The sequence below is a fragment of the Halyomorpha halys genome, unplaced genomic scaffold (genome assembly GCF_000696795.3).
Source record: "Halyomorpha halys isolate HHAL.00 unplaced genomic scaffold, Hhal_1.1 Scaffold249.1, whole genome shotgun sequence".
Lineage (NCBI taxonomy): Eukaryota > Metazoa > Arthropoda > Insecta > Hemiptera > Pentatomidae > Halyomorpha > Halyomorpha halys.
Window position 1 is genome coordinate 1181509 of NW_027104890.1, and position 15371 is coordinate 1196879.

Consider the following 15371-nt stretch of genomic DNA (forward strand, 5'->3'; position numbering starts at 1 on the left):
CACTAAGTGGACAAGATAAAATTTAACCAACTGGCGAAACGAAACAACCCATTGCGCATGCGCTAGCATGTTTAACATCAAATTCGTAATTCATTTATGAGGTCTTTGTCATTCTCCATTACTTTCGATGACTTTATATTTTACAGACAGTATTTTTTAAATGTTTAACTTTCTAATGATAAATAAGTCAATATTATAACAATTATTTTTGGAAATGAGTTTTTATCCTGAAAAAATATCTTATCTCCTTACGTTAGTTATAAATCCTTTCATAGTTTATATTTATCTATTTTTTATTAGATATAAAAATGTGTTTTAGTTAGTGCTTACATTATCCACTTTCTGTTAGACTGAATACTCACTCTGAGCAGGAAGAGACAATCGTTAGCAATTTATAATTCGCAGCCACACACGTCCGAGTTCATAATGCGAAAATAATCAGTGACTCCAACCTAAATAACGAAAGTGGAATTAATTAACCTGGAAGACATTCTGAAATTATACTGAGACATTACTGAGCAGTGCTGATTGAGGTTAACTTCAAGTTCTCTTTGAATTTTATTTTAGAGAAAAAATAAGTATATAAATTAAAAGCTTTGTTGGTGAAATTATTTGTTCTATGTAAGAATTATTTTTAAAATTTATTTATTGATATTTACAACTGTACACAAACACATCAAGTAAATTTGAGGAAATCATAATGGTATGGTACAAGCATGTAGAGAAACTACCCGATCGTAGCACTCTAAATACATTTTTACAATATAAGGTCTCGAGGCCATCTTCCTTTCAGACGCCTCGGAGGATTGTCCGGAATAAAAGAGGAAGCAAGACTAGAAACTAATGGGTTTGAGTGGTTGGAAGGGAGTTTGTAATGGAAGAATTGATATCTGGTTCGAGCTAGATCGGTTACAAATGGAACATTAAGGTCTTTGTGGATGATTTTATTTTATGTAAGAATAAACTCAAAGTTTTTGGACTTTCAAACCTCAAGATCTTTGGAAGCCAATTAACACTACTCCAAATTATTTTTCTCAAGGCCAAAGTATCCATTCATAACAGGCGCCGGACCCATAGATAGTTGAATGGGTAATTCCGTACTGCCCTGAACTAGCAACAGCAGTTATAGAGGAGAATGAATGATGAGCAAATAGTAAACTAGAATGTGTTTTTTCTAAGAGTATAGTTGATATTATTAAAGCTGAATAACCTTGAAGGCTGATGCACCACCGTTCTTACTCCATCAGAACTCAGTAGACCTCTTAAAATAAAAATATCGGAAAGATGGCAGGCCATGTGGATTGAAAGCTCTCCAAGTAAATTAAAAGAAATGAAAATATTAGTAAAACCATGGTCGACACCCTACCGCAGGGAGGAGGTTGCTCTAACCCGCTTAAGAATAGGCCATACTGTCCTCACGCACTCTCAACTGGTCAGAAAACAGTTAACTCCAATATGTCAACATTGCCAGTCCATTCTCATGATTAAACATGTTTCTGTAGAGTGCCCTCACTATTTACCAACAGTAAGCAGAATAGGACAGACGCCAAATTATCTGAAGCTCTCACCGATGAAGGAGCTGAAGTCACATTGGTATTTAAATTTTTAAAAGCACATAATCTCCTTTCCAAATTATAGCCTTTCTTTGGATTTAATTATAATTTCTAATTTTATTATTATTTCATACTTCTTATTTCTTTTTTATCTATTTTTTTTTTAAGTGTACGTGAGTAAATTTGTGTGTGTGTATCTTTATAATTATAATAGTATATAGGCTTTGATAGTTTTACGCCTTTAAACAAGACTAAACAATAAACGATACCCTTGAAGCCTGTGTTGTATTTTACTGCCTAGGTGAGAATTGAACCGCATTTAGTCTGCACCGCTTTTAGGTTACAGTTTTCAAATGCATGACAGCAGATACCATAACATAATCTTATAGTTGATGAATTGTTAATGCTACTTGTAAGTATAATGGCAGTACAAGACTAAGTGGCTTATCTCAATATATTTGAGAGAATAGTCTTTGAATTACGTTAGCAAATAATTTCAAATTTATTTAGTATTATAATTAGTAACGTCACATATTTATTTAGGTTTTTTTGTCATTTTGAAGACAATAGAAAACCACATTTAATGCTCCAAAACTCTAAATTACAACATTTTCTGACACGTCATTTTCGCTCTGCACTGATATATTAAGTACTGGCCTAGTTTACTCATGGCACTATGTTATGGAGCAATGCAAATGATAATTATTTTTTCTAACTGTATAGATTGAATAATCATGTTGACATAGTTGTAGTGTGCGTTCGATAACCATTGATTTATTCTTAATTAATAAATATATATTTATAATATAAATAATTATAACATACCATATCGATAGCTGACCTTTGCTTTTAATCATAATTTTGATTATTCTATCACTAAGGCGACAGTTGTGCTGTAGTCAGTAACAGAACCGCAGGGGCCCGAGGACAGAATGTTATTGTTGCAAGTTAGATATATCGTGCCTGATTGCTCTTAGTGTTTGTTTACTTTCCATTAGATCTTGTTCTTCCTGTAAATATAAATGTTGTAATCCCCTTCTGCGGGCATTAATCAAATAGAATCTAAATAAACTGTCCCCGGCCGTGTAAGCTGCCGGATTAGATACCTCTATATAACTTGTACAGCCAACAGTCTGATTTAAATCGTTCATGAAACAATTTATAATTTTTCTAAAATAGATTATAACTATATCATGAATTCCAAAATAAAATTTAAAAATGTTTTCGCTGTACATAAATGTCACTGACCTGTCAGCTATACACCATTTCCCTCAAGGCGGCAACATCATATGATAGATCCTTCCTTTTTTTCCAGAAATTTAGGAAAAGTAAATTTTATATCATCGCTTTTCTACACTGAATCAGTAGATACATTATTACCACAATTTCATTCTGGATGAAAAAGTTCAAAGAGATGGTGACTATATTGATGAAGATGAGTGCTCAATCTTTTTATTATGCATACTACATACTATAGAGTTTCTCATATCTAGCCGTACTAGAACCAAGGGATACTTATATCTTGACTTGCCACAACCAAGGATTCATTGTATCTAGACGTGACAGAACCAAGGGATACTCATATTTAGACATGCCACAACCTTGGCTTCATCATATATAGGAGAACCAAGGGATACTCATATTTAGACATGCCACAACCTTGGCTTCATCATATATAGGTGTTCCAGAACCAAGGGATACTCATATTTAGACATGCCACAACCTTGGCTTCATCATATATAGGCGTACCAGAACCAAGGGATACTCATATTTAGACATGCCACAACCTTGGCTTCATCATATATAGGCGTACCAGAACCAAGGGATACTCATATTTAGACATGCCACAACCTTGGCTTCATCATATATAGGCGTTCCAGAACCAAGGGATACTCATATCTAGCTTATATCTAGGCGTGCCACAACTGTACGCTCCTTCTCTCTCCTTTATACATTGTCTCTTTCAAAAATATTATCTCTATATAAGTATTATCTTATCGTACCTTATCAAAACATTTAACTATTATTTCTGAAATATAAGTTTATAATATGATTAACCAAGCAGGAATATTATTTCCCATAAACTCGAGGTTATTTCTGCCTTTCAGAGAATAAAAAATCTTTATTTTATTTTAATATAATAATTACAAAATATATTACATTAAATTAATAATAAAGTTGTAAACACGAAGCAAAGTATAAATAAAAATGCCCAATCTTGAAGCTTTTGAATCTGGTTTGTTTTTTTTTAACAGATTTTCGAAATCAGGTTCAACGTAAGTTAAACACATTTTCTTTAAGAGATAATTCGTAAACGAAGAACGATCATTATCATTTGTTTAGACTCATGCTGGAAAAAAACCTACTCACCCACGTCTGCTGAAACAAACCTACAAGAATATCGAAAAGCAAAATGTCTGAGCTTAGGAAAATGAAAATAATTTTGCAGTGCGCCCTTCTCTCCCCCCTCCCCAATCGTTAGCGGCCTTCCACTTTATTCAAAATTTCTATGATTGGAATAGTAATTTTCTTACCTATATTCAACATGCCAAATCGAAATAACCATGTCATCCCAGAAAGAGGTCTTGATTTTTTTTTTTTTTGTAACAAAATTAACAATAAAAAATGTAAAAAGCCACAGTCTGCCGCGTACCAATTCCAAAGCTCCAGCGTTCCATATTATGGCAATGTGGAAGAGCTCAGATATGGCTTATTAGAAATTATATGCAGAAAATAGCTAAATATTTGAAAAGATATGCTTATTGTCTGTGTATATACAGAAATTGTTTGTATTGATCTATACGCGTATTATTATTTTCATAATTTGATTAATAATAATTTATTTATTTGTTTATGGGGCAACCCCTGTACAAATAGAGTTAGCATGTGAAATACATGAAATAGATAATCAATTGTAGTAATTTTACGTTTATATAAACTAATAACAAACAATATACCCAAGCTGGGTTATGCACATTCGTTAGAATAAAATAGTAAAACAAAAAACGTCACTTCATATTTAATACTATTAAAAAACAAAACAAAAACTATACCTCTTATTGGGACGATAGGTGCCCAGCTCTAAGCCAAAGGTTTTGCGTTACATATATAAAAAACAGTTTAAGATCCAATCCTGAGGGTACAGGCAGAAATTCATACAACTAATTTCGGCTAATATCGCTTAGCTTCGCCATGTATCGGATTCGGTTCTCACGATACGCGGGGCAATTTGTCAAAAAATGGAAACAATCCTCCAGGACCGTTCCATCACAAGCTGGACAAAGCTTCAGTGGGTCCAAAGTATATTTGTGTGGACCGACATTTAGAGTAATTGCATATTTACCGGAAAGTCGTAGTTGGGCAATTATTCTCAAGTGAGTTGTCGGACAACTGATTTTTAGGTAGCTTTGAGGAGCATTCATTTTAATGAAGCCCCTACCCTACCATACCACGGGTTATAGGTCGATTCTCGTAATAACAAAAAGTCTTTATCCTTAACAAATTCCCTGTATCTATTCGAGATCTCCCCCTTTCTAATTTTGATATTTACCGGATCATTAAGTAGTATCGAGTGAAACATTCCGATGCTCCAATATTTTTCTTATCTGCGTTACCCAATTATATTGCAGACTCAAACGGTTGTCACTGTCTATCTGCAGTAGCTTTAAATAACATTATTTTACGAAATGAGCACAACTCATGGTAAGTATTTTTATTAGCCAGGACAGAGTTTGCTTTAAAACGTGATATCCCACAGGGATGGGTGCCACTCTAGTCACACTAGTCTTACCATAAAATGTGGGGTGTTTCGTTGCAAAGTAGCATAGTTGCATAGCAGTCGCTTGTAGTACCTTCATGCTTTGATTACATAAATTACTTAGTATGAATAGATTTTAAATAGTAACCTCAATTTGTTTCAATATTAGCACGATATTGACATAATCCGGACCGACTGACCTATCAAAGTGTGATAAAAAAAAATGGGAGTGAATAAAGTTGATACCGTGTTTAGCACCTTAAGAAACCCCTTAGTAGGAATTTTACAAAACATCGATAACAAAAAATTCTTTTTGCACGAAATTGTCAACCTTTGGCTTCTTTTGAGAAATAAAAAAAAAAAATGACTATAACTTTAAAGTGACTCAACTGAACAATAAACGTAGTAATGGTTTAGGGTTCTATAAACTACATCTAAAACGGGCTTGATTAAATAACATTGAACCGAAGTAAAACTTTAAAATAAAACTTTTGGAAATATTTTCATTATTTGATGCATCTATTTCGTCCTTATGAGGGCAGTAAGTCTAAATGGTATTAATATGGGTTGAAAGAGCAGACATTCTGCTCGTTTTAAATTGAATGACACTCCTGTTCTATTCATCCATTCATTCATTTATCAACCCTTAAGAAGACTTCATAATTCGTGTCATAATTTCTACTCTGCAATTTATTTGCTTACATAATTTTAAGCAATGATGATGTCGCCATATAGACAACCGTGAATATTTTTATTCATATATATATTATATCATATATGTTTTTAATTAATTAAATTATTGCAGTTAATTTTAAAAACAAATTATATACAACAATGGAGTTATTAATGCTAGTATTAGTTTTTTAATAATAAGTTATTTATAATATATCTATAAATATTATATACCTACACAAAATATATTTTGCTGATAAAATAATTTGCAGTGTCCAAGCACATCCGATCTCGTGCGAATAGCGGTTGAGAGGTATATTATTGACTGTAGGTATCTTCGCCATCACGTCAGAAATCGTGATGGTTCTGAATGTTTCAGCTGAGTCGCATAGATCTATACCGTAGATTTATAAAGGTTTTATTAGAACTTCAGAAACGGGGTTCATGGTAACTGTGATAATAACTGCAATAGTGATATTCACAACAATATCGTGTAAGCTAACATTTTCTGTGGTGCTATCAAGATTTGCCTGATAGTTGATAATACTATCAACTATCTGCGTATGTACGACAAACATGCACAACAAATATTTGTCTCGTGGATTAGGATAATTTGAAAGGTCTATCAGGTAACTGAATAGTCCCATTCCTATGTTCAGTTGTTTCCTACTCAGTCCAACGTGAGGTATCTATGTCTAGTTTCTTAATGAAGTCATTCAATAAACATTGATCTTCCTGAGATTTAGAGATTAGAACATTAATAAAATACATCAGAGGACGTGATCCTTAAGTGAGGTTTAAAGAATTGAATACACTTTTTGTTTCTTTCTTTCTTAGCTTCCATCTGGTAGTTCAAACAGAAATATCGTTAAGATGGTTTAGGCGAAAAAAAAATTAAATAATTTCAATTTTGTATACACAGTATACAAATGGATTAATACAAAAGTATTAAAATGGAAATCCAAATTCTTCCGAGCTGTAACATTCCAATACATTTGTGCATTGTGTATAATTTGTTTCTTTTTTATATCACTCCAAATCTCGGTTGTCAAATTGTCGGTATCCATTGATGTTGGAAGAAGATTTAAAACAATATTTTGTTAATTTTTATTTTACCCAGACCCTGATTTGAAAGTAGAGTTCTCTGGATAAATCAAAAGTTTTATTGTAACCTTCTCAGTACCAAAAGGATTATTTGTAAAATAAGTTCGTGGCGTTTTCCAATATTTCAATTTAATCCTCTCTGTGTTTATAAAATCATGTTTACTTGGTCAATAATGTTTACATATTCTAAAAAATTATTAGTTAAGGTGCTTTTATGAACCACTTTCAACCGAGATTCCTTATCTTTAGGTGGTATTTTGCTTGCTCAAAATGGAACAGAAAAAATTCATTTTCGTCATTTAATGATTTTTTATTTCAAAAAAGGAAACCGCTGCACAGACGGTTAACAAAATTTGCATTGTGTATGGCGATGATGCCTTAGGAGAAAGCACCATCCGTAAGTGGTTTGATCAGTTCAGAACCGGAAATTTTGACTTGTACTACGCTAAGTCCTCTGGTCGTTCTTCAACTGTTGATGACCAAATTCAAGCATTGGTAACAGACAACCCTCACTCTAAGACACGCGATATCGCAGTAACGCTTAATATATCTCATGCTAGTGTCTCAAATCATTTGTGTCTCATAATCGCAAAGGCATAGTTTTCCATCACGAGTAACGTCTTAGCAGATCCGGCAGAAATTATTGGAGTTTGGCTGGGATGTGATTCCTCACCCACCCCATTCACCTATCCTTGCCCCAACACATTTTCACTTATTTCGAGCCCATCAAAACTCTCTTAACAGGAAATACTTTAATTCGCTCGAGGATTGCAAAACGCACATAGAGGAGTTCATTGCTCAAAAATCTGAGAAGTTCTGGGAGGACGGAATTAAAAGAATACTTGAAAGATGGCAACATGTAATAGATCAAAATGGGTCATATATAATTGATTAAATATTTACATGAATCTGAAGTTTTTATTGAAATCACCAGTAAACGCTACGAACTTATTTTACAACCCAATATATACCTTAAGCTAAGCCACACTGAACTAAAAACAACAGAGATATTTTATTATACACTACTATCACATCAGCTCAACTTGGAAATCATGTAATTAATTTGATATGTTCAACCTAATCAATAAAAATTGGATCTCCACATACAGTAGAAAAATATGGGCATTTTACTTTACAATGAATTATTAACCATTAGTATTGTTTTCATATAATTTCATTCATTAAAAAATCATCTTTAAGTTGAGTATGTTCACTTAACACCGATATTATATGTAACATAACAGGTTTAAGGAAAATTTAAAGATAAAAAATTTAATTTTAAGAAATACCAATTTTTTTCAGAAATACAAATTATTTTAAGAAAATAAAAATGACTCACAGCCAGAGCTCATTGCGCATCATTACATAACCTTAATGATCACGTACATTACATAATCTTAATATTTTCAATTAAATTGTGCGATAAAGAACCAAAAAATGCATGCCATGTAACATATTGCTCAAATTCGGTTGATAAAAAGGATTCTTAAAAAATAAAAAAAAATAATGCTTAAAAGAATCATGATTTAGGATAACGTTTTATTTTACAATTTGTTTACATTGTGTTTTATCTAATTACATACATCACACTATTTCATGAATATCGTAAATTGCGAAGTTATTTCTGCCCACAATTCAATGAAGCTATGACAAAAGAACAATATGATCCGTTGGCTGCAAGAGTGGTGTTAGTCAAATCTAGAGTTCTGAGATCTTTTAAATGTTATTAACATTAATATATTTATTGACATTAAAATATTATTAACAAATATATGTTAATATTATTATTAACTATTTTAGAAGAAATTAGCTCATGTTTGAGAATTATTGAGTTATATAATGAAACATGCTCAGAATAACAACTCAAAACAAGAAAAATTTCTCATTATATCAATCGTTTTGTAATGATCTAGAATATAAGAAGTGTATCAACGTATACTAGAACACGGTACAGACAACGAATAAACTTATCATTAAACATAAATCAAAAGATATAAAAAGGAGGTCGTGTATTGTGTTTTATTTTCTAAGAAACGAATTGGAAAAATAAGATACCTCTCATTTATACCTTATCATGTAACAATCATTTTACAAAATAGCTAATTAGCAAATAATATCTAGTATTTAAAAAATAAAATGAATAACCTTAGGAAAATATTGTACAATCACTAAGGATTAACTTTGAAGTAATTTAACAATATTTGAGGGTAAAAAAAATAATATGATATATGACATAAATAATATTTTATTTTAATTAATTTTAAAGTATTTAGTATTTTAAAGTACAAAACGAATTATCCAGAGCTCCATATAGCAACCAGCAGCAAGCCAGTCATTCACTACTTCACATCAACAAAACTAAAAATCACTTCATTGCATATTAGTGATAACACTTCTCACTTCAACAGATTAAGAAAATAGATATAGCTTATCATTCACAAAAAGCTCAACAAATACTAAACGAAAACGGGATGTATGTTATATTAAAAGAACTGAGAAAGGTTACGTAAAAATTACTGTAATTAGTATGAAATTCCAAATTAAAATTTTAAATCGTATTTACTTGCATTTATTTAAATTGTTTAAGGTAATAGAGACAAATTTTTGCTTTCAATTCTATAATTCACGGTAAATATGAAATTCTCCATGCTTCCAAAATCTTCCTTTTAATCTATTATTTTCTTTTATCATCATATGCCTTTTAAAATTCAAAATTATACCTCAAGGATATGGAGTATCACGATATTGTAGTATTTGATTTATTTTTTACAGACATATTCATCCTGGTATACTTATTTGTGAAGAAGAGATGGTTCCTCCTGTGCAAATATTCTGATTTCATATCTGAATGCTGATGGGTTAAAATTTTATATTTTGGGGTTACTTATCTTACAACAACTCTTTTTTCAAACGTAACATCGTAAAAATAAAAATTTATGAAGACATTAGTGATAAGCTCTGAGAAGCCATTAAAAAGAAATGTATATATATATTCCACAATCCATTTCCTACTATCCACTTCTCAAACTGATGTTAGGTACATTCTGTTAGGTGTAATTTAGGTCATTGTGAATTTAGTTATAATTCAAATTTCAAATTTGGTTATTATAAAGAAAGAAATTTCATTTACAGACTGTGGAAATATGTTTTTTAACCAGTTCAAATACTTTTTATTTCAATGAATTCAATCGCTTTGAAAATGTAATTATCATATATATTATTGTGATCAGATATTAAAAATGTAAGAAGTCACTTTTACGTCCCATGAAAATGGCCATTTGTAACATTTTACCACATTTATTTTGTGTGGTTTTCGACTTAGTAAAATTGGCCAACTTCGGTTTTTTTCATAAAATAAATAAAAAGTTTTTGCTACCCATAAAATGTCAATGAATGAGACTCTGTGGTGTGAAAACGGCGTTGTTGTTTTTTTTTGTTTGTTTGTTTTTTTAAGAATAAATTGATGTATAATATTTTTCCATCAGAGTTTAAAATAATACCTCACACTTTTAATGTAATTAGATACAAAAATCAATATGTATTACTTACCATTTTTATTCCAGGTTCATGTAGTTATTAAGCTTCTATTATCATTATTTTTTAACAATGTCCAAGAATCTGATTCCCTCATTTAATTCGATTTCATAAGTAAATTTAATATTTAGACTATGTAAAACCTGTCAGTATCATATTGCTTTCATGAACATTTTAATAAATTATATGGATTAGACAGGAATATGTTTAATTATTATATATATTTATTATAATATTTTATGCATATTTATTTTAAAAAACATTATTTAAATATTCTCTCAGTACAATAAATTATTTATGTTAGTAGACATTGTATGTAGGGAACTTCGCACAGTGTTTGAAATTTGGAAAAACCTGGCATAATTTAAAAATTTTCAATGATGGCACTTTTTGTTGCTTTGAGCAACAAACTTTAGTTAAAATTAAAAAACTACTATATTAATAGATTAATATATTTGTTGTTTTTAATAAGTAGAAACCGGATTTTCACGCAGTAAAAAAAACATAATGTGCAAAATACAAAAATGTGTATAAAATACCCAAATTCAGGAACAATTAATTTTATTGTTCAATTTATAATATCAATATATAGAAAGTTTTTTTAAACTTGTTTGAATCAAATTGAATTCGCTAAATACTCTATATATTTATGGAAAAATACATAAAAAACTAAACCACTCTGATTATTAACCTACAATTTAGTCTATAATTACAGAGCTATAAGGAAGCTACTTGTATAAAATGATTTAAATTATGAAGGCTGTAATTTTTTCAACTTCTTAAAAACTACCTCCATGTTAAGTTTTAGGGAAAAAAAACTGTAAGACCACCATGTAGAACGGAGAATTTCAAAATATTCTTTATATTGAAATTCTCTTTTTATTTCCACTAATATTTCTCATATCATGTTCTTCCGCTTATTTTTTCAATTGTGTATTAATTTTTTTTAAATATTAATAGTTTTTCAATTGTGCGAGCATTAAACAAAAAACTAAAAAGTAGTAAGTCAATGAAGAAAAACATTACAATATTTTATTAAAAATAAATTAGTATATTCACTTCCGCCATTTTGTTTAAGTTTATTTATTTATTTATTTATTCATCGAAATTTATAACTGTATAAAAAAAAAAAAGAAATGTAATAAGAAAATTCAGAACACATTATAATCTTGGGAAGGAAATACCGAATGGTGGTATTTCAATCATCGCTTTAAATTAGAAGATCCCGTGGTAATCTTCTCTTTAGACACTTCGTAAAGCATGAGAGATTAAGAACTAATGAGTTTGGTTGGGTAAGCTTTTTGTAATGAAAGGGGGTATATCTATTTCGGACCAAATATGCAACAAATGGGATGTTAAGGTCTTTATGGATGAGTTTATTTGTGGCGTAATAAGGAGCACCAAGGATTTTACGGAGGAGTTTTGATTGTAAGGTTTGAATACGGAAGGAATTTGATAATTTGGTGGAGCCTAAAAATTTTTTTACAAGAGTTTTTTAAATTTAAGTTTATTGTATAAGAGTTGTTTAAGTTTGAAATTACTACTATAAAAAGTCAGAAGGAAGAATGAAGGATTAAAGGCGGAATGGGAATAATAACAAGCTTATTCTTGAGAGACTTTATCATAGCTACTTGAAGCCACTGATTAAAACTATTTCAAGAACATTCTTCACTTGTATTTTCTTATACTTTTTTTGTTAGGTTGAATTCAACTCTTCCTAAGTTAAGCAATGCATTGCCTTACCTCAATGCTTGTAAATTCTAAACTATTAATTCAATTGGAAACAAATGATTATAGTGAAATTGAAATATAAAATATTGGCACATATAATACTAGAAATTTAGTACAAGCTTTAAATGAAATTAAGTAAAATCCTTATTCTTGGCCGTCAATGTTTCCATTTTTTGTTTAGCTATGATAAGCTGTCATGTATTAGTATTAAATGAGCAACCCTTTTTCTTTTTTTTAAAGAAATGGATAGTCCGTTAATAATAAACAATAATTCCATTCTAGTTTATTCAATAAATTTTAAATTACATAAGCATACTTGGATACTTGAGTAAATAATATAAAATAATAAAACTCAAAAACTATATATTATTTTCTTTATCATTATATTACAAATCACAACCTATGGAATATTATTCGCAATACAAATATATAACACACTGATATACCACTACAAATATACAAATAATATACATTCATATTTACAGTCTTTTGCAATATTTATACAATAATAATTATTATTTTTATATATTTATATATAAATTTATATATGTAAGTTATCGCTACTCCTGACTGGAGTTACTCTATGTACATAACCATAAAAAAAGACTCATATAAATGGACGTCATACTTATCATAAGGTAGCCTACAAATAATGACTGAGAAAAGACCGTTCCTGGTATACACAGTACACGAATGGAACACACCAATAAAATTCAATTCATATTCTGAATACATATCAACTACATTAAACACAAATGATGTAAAAATCTAGCACACTAAAATCGTGAGGGAGATCGAAATGATCGCCCGTTGCAAAATTTAGAATTGAAACCGAACGACAACTATAGCTTCTTCATCTATCCTAGCGAGTGATGAGAGGTACAGAACCTATTTACTCTTTGACAGGCTAACATATCATAACATACATCTAAGTTACCGACAAATTGCTAATCACAATAAGTGTGTGGCGTTTGTGAGATTTCAGGGCGAAGGTGTTGGCTCAGCAGGTGATCTCTGCTGCCAGTCTCCACCTGCAACCCAAATAAATAATAAAATTATATTATGTATTAATAAATATTATAATACAATATATAGTCAGGGAGGCCTTTATGAAAAAAAAATATTTTTTTTAATAATTTATTTATTGATATTTACAACTGTATACATATATACACATCAAGAAAATTCCATGTAAGTGATATTATGACATGATAAAAACATGTGGAGAATCTACCCATTGATAGAACTCCAAAAACATTTCTAAAGGAGAAGATCTCGAGGCCATCTACTTTTCAGACGCCTAGGAGGATGATTAGGTAGTGAAGGAGAAGCCAGGTTAGAAACGACTTGGTTTGGTTGGTTGGGAAGTTTATTATGGAAGGATTGGTATCTGGTTCTAGCCAAATCGGCAACATAGGGGACATTGAGGTCCTGATGGATGATTTGATTTGTGACAAAGTAAGGAGCATTAAGGATTTTACGAAGGATTTTGGACTGTAAGGATTGGATTCGAGAGGAATTAGATGGTTTAGTGGAGCCCCAAAGCTCAACTCCGTATGTCCAAATAGGCCTTATAATAGTCATGTAGATCAGTCTTTTGTAATAGATTGGAAGTTTGGACCGTTTGTTTAGTAAATGTTGTAATAGTCGGAATCGACGAGCAGTTTCCTGTCTTTTCAGTCTTGTATGAGGATTCCATGTCAGTCGTTTGTCCAGATTTAGTCCTAAGTAACGGATCTGTTCAACAGGAATAAGTGGGGTATTATTAAAAGATACTGTAGGGCAAGACGATGAAAAAAAAAAAAAAATTAAAATGCAAAACAACTAAAATATCTAATTTAGGTCTGCAAAAATGTTTTAATCGATGGCAAAAAGTGATATATAATATATCTCACATAAAAAAAACAAAAGACAATTAATAAATCATGAACTAAATCTTACTGGAAACGTTAAGATGTCCACTTAAAACATCTATGTAGTTTATATCTGCGACTTGGAGCTACAACAGTCATGTCCAAATTCAAACTTTAGAAGTATAAAACTGATGATTTTCATAAACAATTATGGATACAGTATCGTGTAAAAAAAGTAACCAGGCTTTCCAGAGAGTATTCTTTCTGCATGTACAATTTAAATCTTTGATTAATAAATTTACACAAAAAAATAAATCTGCAAAAACATACATTCTTTATTTTTTCTTCAAGACACAGATATATTGATTAATTATATATTATCAAGACATACATTGACACATCGTCGGTGTTCTATACAAAGGAAGACTCCAAAAATTTTCAGAAAATCATATCATGTATTTTGCCTATCAAGAAAATTCTTTTCGCGAAGTAAGACTAATTAGTAACATGGAAATGATGGTATAGAGACAACAACCGCCATTTTTACAGAAAACCGGAATATCCCAACTTTACATATTTAACATTTGATGGAATGCTAATAAACACTCCATAATGAATCAGTCAGTCCAAGTACCTCATCATATAGAGTGTGTCAGGACCGGCCGGCCATAGACCAGAAGGTAACTTTACACCTCATTTGCAACGAAAATATTCATGTATATTACTGTACTATGATTCCGTATAGAACAGCAAAAATATAAGTTTTGTGTTTTTTTAAGCGTTTTATGTTTTATGTAACTGGAATAAACCACTTAAGAACTATTGACAGTTTTATTAAGATAAACCTGTTTATAGTTTTATCTCTTAAAGATAAAATCCTTTTTTATCAAATTAAAAAAAAAAGAAATTTATGTTGTATTATTTTTTTTTTCAATAGGAAGCAACATTTAAATATATATTTAACTAAGTTAATTCTAAATTACTGCTCAGTAAACTAGAAAAAATTTCTTTCAAAGTCATATAGATTTGACATGTTAAACCACTTAAACAGAATTTAAAACTAGGTTTCTTGGCATAGATAAATTTGTTTTTTGAAGAGGCGATAGTAGGCCTTAAAAGTAACAAAAAACTTCATATGGACTAGTGGGCGGACAGAAAAGCAAGATA

At 30.4% G+C, this 15371-nt stretch overlaps 1 protein-coding gene across 1 annotated transcript in view; it reads right to left on the reverse strand.

Annotated features, from left to right (window-relative positions):
- Positions 1-12808: 12808 nt before the first annotated feature.
- Positions 12809-15371, reverse strand: part of LOC106680168 (forkhead box protein C2) — a gene marked incomplete at its 5' end in the record, with an annotated part of 32036 nt that continues 29473 nt past the window's right edge. The window contains 1 exon segment of the mRNA XM_014419681.3: positions 12809-13382.